The 6,861-nt window shown below is 36.0% G+C and overlaps 1 pseudogene; it reads right to left on the bottom strand.

Moving 5' to 3' along the window:
* Window positions 1-1,471: 1,471 nt before the first annotated feature.
* On the bottom strand, window positions 1,472-2,538 carry LOC103604732 (annotated as a pseudogene).
* Between the last annotated feature and the right edge of the window lie 4,323 nt (window positions 2,539-6,861).

Raw genomic sequence — 6,861 nt, 5'->3', positions numbered from 1 at the left:
TTAAGTTCTGCTCTGATCTTGATGATTTCTTTCCTTCTGCTAACTTTAGGTTTGGATTGTTCTTGTTTTTCTAGTTCTTTAAGGCGCATTATTAGATTTCAACTTCCTTTTAAAGGAAATAACTGATAACCACCTTTCATTTTCTATTTCTATGTATTCGACCTTTTTTCTTTAAAAAAAAATTTACATGTAAATGAGATTATGCAGTGATTTCTTTCTATGGCTAAGAGAAGCTAAATTATGCTGCAGAAAATAAAATAAATAAATACTACTCTGCAGCTTAAAATAAAAAGATAATAACTGAGGCGTGTTTCTTGGTACCCACTTCACATTTCAATCATCGTAAATTGCTGAGGGTTGAATCTGGCCTGATGTAAAGATGTAAACTTGAATGCAGAGACTTTGCAAGAAGAAATACTAAACCTGAACAGACCAATAACAAGCAATGAGATTGAAGTAGTAATCAGCAGTCTACCAAAAAGTAAAGCCCAGGACTGGATGGCTTCACTTCTAAATTCTATCAAACTTTTAAGTAGGAATTAATACTGATTATCTTCAAACTATTCCAAAAATTTGTAATAGACACCATTCTCCCAAACTCATTCTATAAGGCCAGCATTACCCTGATACCGAAACCAGACAAGGATGCAACAAAAAAGAAAGCTATAGGCCAATATCTTTGATGAACATAGACACAAAAATCCTCAACAAACTATTAGCAAATAGAATATAGCAACACATCAAAAAAATTAAACACCACAATCAAGTGGGATCATATCCTGGATGCAAGGATGGTTCAACATATGCAAGTCAATAAGAGTGATGCACCACATCAACAAAGTCAAGGACAAAACCATCTGATTATCTCAATAGATACAGAAAAAGTATTTGACAAAATTCAACATCCATTCATGTCAGCAAGTTAGGTCTAGAAAGAAAGAATCTCAAGACAATTAAAGTCATATATAACAAACCCACTGCCAATATCATCCTGAATGGGGAAAAGCTGAAAACCCACCCTCACCACTCATAATTAACATAGCATTGGCAGAACTAGCCAGAGCACTCAGGCAAAAGGAAGAAATAAAGGACATCTAGATTGGAAAAGACAAATTGTCAAATTGTCCCTGTTTGCAGATGACATGATCCTCTATATAGAATAGTCTAAAAACTACAAAAAAAAAAAAAACCCAACTCTTAGAGTTGATAAAATAATTCAGTAAAGTTACAAGATACAAAATCAACACACAAATTAGTAGCATTTTATACTTCAACAACGAACTAGCAGAAAAAGAAATCAAGAAAGCTAGCCCACTTGCAATAGTCACCAAAAAAAAAAAAAAAAAAAAAAAAAAAAAAACCAAAAAATGAAACTTAGTATTAATTTTTGTTTTTTACTTTCACTACAAAATAATTTATTACAAGCCACAGCTTTAGTGCAAGACTCCTACGTACAAGCATACAACACTGATTACCCTAGGTAGGGGACCCTTTTCTTCCCCCTTGCCTTGTGAATGTCTAAGATCAGGTCTTAAAGGTATTGGATCTCCTTGGCCAGGGACTCTGCCTTTTCTTTCAAAGCCTTGTTCTTCTTTTCTAGCTCTCTACATTCACCTGGAGGGTCTCCTGCTCTACCCACTTCTTCTGGAAGTACCTAATAGCTGCTGTCTTGTTTTGCTCTGTTTTTTTCAGCTTCTTATTCAGTTTCTCACCCTTTACTTTTGCTGCTACCATCTTCTCTCCAGGAGGATCATTTGGTTGTGGGGAGGCAGAGCCACAGATGACACCCAGAGATGATAGCCTCCTATTTGGAGGGCCTCTAGATGTAGAGCGACTATGCTGGGGACAGCCCAAATAAGACTCAGGGCTCATACAGATGCTACTATCATTATCTGAGAGGTGTCTTCCTCCTTTATGAATTGAGGGATCATGGTGATGTAAGCAGTAGAGTCTGGCTTCCTATCTCCTTCAGAGATATTCACTTCATTGCCTAGCTCTAAACTTAAAGAATGATCTGTAATGGAGAACAAGACCCCTGAGGAAAGGGGAAGAGGTTGCTAGAAGGTGGAAGGGGCAATCTGGTTGGTTTTTGCTAAACTTTCTGGGAGATGGCCAATTGGGTTCATGTCTGGTTGGGATCCTTATTAATCTTCTGGACTAAGCAGGGCAAAGAGATTACATACATCACCTGATGTGGCCAAAATCTCATCTGGCATGGTTTCCAGGTCATTTGTACCCAACAGGACATCAAAGTCAAACTCTTTCAGATCCATTTTCTCCAACATCCAGTCTGTCCTGGAGAAGGCATCCTGCTTGCCATTGTCTGAGGCATAATAAAGCCATCCACAGACAGCCATTTGGAGAAGCCCAACTTAGCCCTGGTGTGCCAGAGAACCAATGAGGTTTGAAGTGCTTGGCCACATACAGGTAATCATTTAAAAGATCTAGGCTTTCTTCACTCCCCACTCTGGACTGGCTGAAGGTAGACATCATGTTCCCCACCAATACCTCACTACTCAGGAAGCTAATCTCACTCATTTTGAGGAGCTTTGCTAGAATGGAGGAACGTGCTTAATTCAAAGGTGTCTTCATCAGTTATGCCAATGCTTCTGCTAAATGTTGTGAAAAGCACCATGGCTTAAGCCACAATAATTATCCTCCCAAAATGAAATGCCTAGGAGTAAATTTAACCAAGGAGGTGAAAGAGCTCTACAACAAAAACTATAAAACATTGGTGGAAGAAGTTGAGAAAGACACAAAGAAATGGAAAGATATCCCCTGTTAGGAAGGGTTAATACCATCATATGGATTGGAAGAATTAATACCATCAAAATGTCCACATTAGCCAAAGCAATCTATAGATTCAATGTAATCACTATCAAAATAACAATGTCATTCTTCACAGAAATAGAACAAAACACTCTTAAAATTTGCATGGAACCACAAAAGACCCTGTATAGCCAAAGCAATCTTAAACAAAAAGAACAATGTTGAAGGGATCACACTATCTGATTTCAAAATATACTATAAAGGTATACTAACCAAAGCAGCATGGTACTGGCATAAAATCAGACAAACAGATCAATAGAATGGAATAGAAAATCCATAAATAAACCCATGCATTTAGAGCCAACTGATTTTTGACAAAGTTTCCAAAAACACACGCCAGGGAACGGACAGCCTTTTCAATAAACAGTGCTGTGATAACTGGATATCTCTATGCAGAAGATGGAAACTAGGCCTCTATCTCTCACCATACACAAAATCAACTCCAGATGGATTAAAAACCTATATTTAAGGCCCAAAACTATGAAACTACTAGAAGAAAACATAAGCATAGGGAAATGCTACATAAAATGGGTTTGGGTATTTTGAACAAGGTTACAATGGCACAGGCAACTAAAGCAAAAATACACGAATGGGACTACATAAAATTAAAAAGCTTCTTCACAGTGAAGGACAGAATTAGCAAAGTAAAGAGACAACCTACAGAATGGAAAAAAGTATTTTAAAACTACACACCACACAAGGGGCTAATATTCAGAATATATGAGGAACTCAACAGCTCAAGACCAAAAAGAAAAAAAAAAACCCAAATAAAAAATGGACAAAGAACTTGAACAGATATTTCTCAAAAGAAGACATACAAATGGCATAAAAAAAGTGCTCAACATCACTATTCATCAGGGAAATGCAAATTAAAATCACAGTGAGCTGTCATCTCAGTCTGGTTAGAATGGGTGTTATCAAAAAGACAGAAAATAACCAATGTTGGTAAGGATATGGAGAAAAGAGAACAACCTTGTCTGACCATAATGGAATAAAACCAAAACTCAACAACAAAAGAGGCACTCAAAACCATTTAAATACATGGAAATTAAACATCATTCTCTTCAACAATGAATGGGTCAAAGAAGAAATCAAAAAGGAAATCAAAACTTTACTGGACACAAACAAAAATAAAAACACAAGACACCACAACGTATGGGATATGGCAAAAGCAGTTAAGAGGGAAGTTTTTTAGCAATAAATATCTGCATCAAAAAAGAATAAAAACTTCAAATAAACAATCTAATATTACACCTCAAGGAGGTGGAAAAACAAGAAGAAACTAAACCCAAAATCAGTAGAAGGAGAAAAATAAAGATCAGAGCAGAAAAAAAAAATTAGAAATTTAAAAACCAATACAAAAGAACAATGAAACAAAAAGTTGGTTTTTTGAATGACAAAGAAAATCGATAGACCTGTAGTTAGACTAGTGAAGGAAAAAGGAGAGAAGACATAAGTAAAATCAAAAGTGAAGAGGAGACATCACACCTGATACCACAGACATACAAAGGATATAGGAGACTACTATGAACAACTATATGTGAACAAACTGGAAAACCTAGAAGAAATGGATAAATTCCTGGACACATACAACTTACCAAGGTTGAATCATGAAGAACTAGAAAACCCAAATAGACCAGTAACAAGTAATGAAAAAGTCCCCCAACAAAGGAAAATCCAGGACCATGTGGCTTTACTGCTAAACTCTACCAAACATTTAAAGAAGAATGAATACCAATTCTTCTCAAACTCTTGCAAAAAATTGAAGAGGAGGGAACACTTCCAAACTCATTCTATGAGGCCAACATTAATCTCATAGCAAAACCAGAAAAAGACACAACAAAAAAGAAAACTACAGACCAATGTCCCTAATGAACACATACGGGAAGATCTTCCATAAAATCTAGCAAACAGAATCCAACAACACATTAGAAAAGATCATCAACCATGGTCAAATTGGATTCATTCCATGGAAGCAGGAACAGAGTAGGGAGCCCCAAAATAAACCCACACACTTACAGTCAAATGATTTTCAACAAAGGTGCTAAAATAGACAATGGGGAAATGACAACCTCTTCAATAAATGGTGCTGGGAAAACTGGATATCCACATGCAGAATATTGAAACTAGACCCCTATTTCTCACCATACACAAAAATGGATTAATGACCTAAATTTAGAACCTGAAAACATGAAACTACTAGAAGAAAACACAAGGGAAATGCTACATAAAATGGAGTTGGGTAGTGCTTTTTTGAGCAAGACTAAAAAGGCACAGGCTGCTAAAGCAAAAATATACAAATACGACTACATCATACTGAAAACCTTCTGCATAGCAAGGGACACTATCAACGAAGTTAAGAGACAAGCTATATAATGAGAGAAAGTGTTTGCAAACTACACATCAGACAAGGGGATAATATCCAGAATATATAAGGAACTCAAACAACTCAAAAGCAATAAATAAATAAATAAATGAAATGAAGTAAATAATAATAGCCCAATGAAAAAATGGGCAAAGGACCTGAACAGACATTTCTCAAAAGACAAATGGCCAATAAGCACATGAAAAAATTCTCAATATCACTAATCATCAGAGAAATGCAAATTAAAACCACAATGAGATATCTACCCCAGTTAGAATGACTATTATCAAGCAAGACAATAACAAATTCTGGCAAGAATTGGGCAAAAAGGGAACCCTCCTACATAGCTGTCAGGAATATAAATTGGTATTGTGGAAAACAGGATGGAGGTTTCTCAGAGAACTAAAAACAGATCTACCTTATGACCCAGCCGTCCCACTACTCAAAGGAAAGGAAGTCAGTATATCAAAAAGACATTTGCACTCCCATGTTCATTGCAACACTATTCCCAATAGCCAAGAGATGAAATCAATCTAAATGCCCATCAATGGATGAGTGGATAAAAGAACTGTGCTGTATATACACAATGGAATATTATTCAGCTATAAAAACAAATGATATCCTATCATTTGCACAACATGGATGGAACTGGAAACCACAACGTTAAGTGAAACAAGTCAGGCACAGAAAGACAAATACTGTAAGAGCTCACTTGTATGGAGAATCTAAAAAAAAATAAAAATGAAAATGGTTCTCATAGAAGTAGACAGTAGAATAATGGTTAGCAGAGGCCTGGAGGGGATGGGGTTTGTGGGGAGGAGAAGTTGTGGACTAACAGGTACAGAATGATGCTCTCTTCCCTAAGTGAATCACTGTGTAGTATATGCATGTATTGAAATGACACACTGTAACCCACAAATATGTACAAATCAATGTAAAAGTAAAATTAAAAAACAAAAAACAAGACAAAAACAGAGATACTTTTTCTCATACTGTTTAATTAAATAAGAAATACTACAGAGTCATTGATTTTTTTTCTATCTCCATGCCAGTATGAAGAGAGAGAGGTACCCATGATGTTCTCATGGTTTGAGAAGAAAGTTTTATCAAATTTTTAATTTTTGGAAAACAGGCAGGTCAATTTTAGTATTATAATCACGGCAACAGATTATTAACCACGACCACAGGACCCAGAACCCAGTTTAGAATTCTAAATATCTTACAAGACTTTTTCATTCAAATAGCAACTCTACATACAGATTGATTTTTAACACAAAACAGAACAAATTAATAACATAATCATTCACACACCTTCACCTTGAATAATGAGCACACACTATTCACCTTATATCTAGCATTGAAGAAATAGAGCTGAAGATGTGTAAAACAAATTTGGAGTCAGTTTGGTCAGAGGTTCAGTGGAAACCCATATTTTGAATGATTATTCTATGATATTGTGAGAAAGTTGCACCGATAGAATACTGATTCTATACCTTTTGCACAGGAGACTGAGATTCATAGAAACGGTATTCCATTCCCCAGAGTCCAGTGGTGATGACAGGATATAAGTTCCTTCACTCTTTTGTTCAGATAGTGAAAGTGTTAGGCAGTGTTTCTGGTGTTCTTGAAATAGCATGGGATTCAGAAACAAGAGACTTTGGTTAACA

The sequence above is a fragment of the Galeopterus variegatus genome, unplaced genomic scaffold, assembly GCF_000696425.1.
Source record: "Galeopterus variegatus unplaced genomic scaffold, G_variegatus-3.0.2 Scaffold5363, whole genome shotgun sequence".
Classification (NCBI taxonomy): Eukaryota; Metazoa; Chordata; class Mammalia; order Dermoptera; family Cynocephalidae; genus Galeopterus; species Galeopterus variegatus.
The sequence above is the reverse complement of the archived record's forward strand: the minus strand, read 5'-3'. Positions and strand labels throughout refer to the sequence as shown.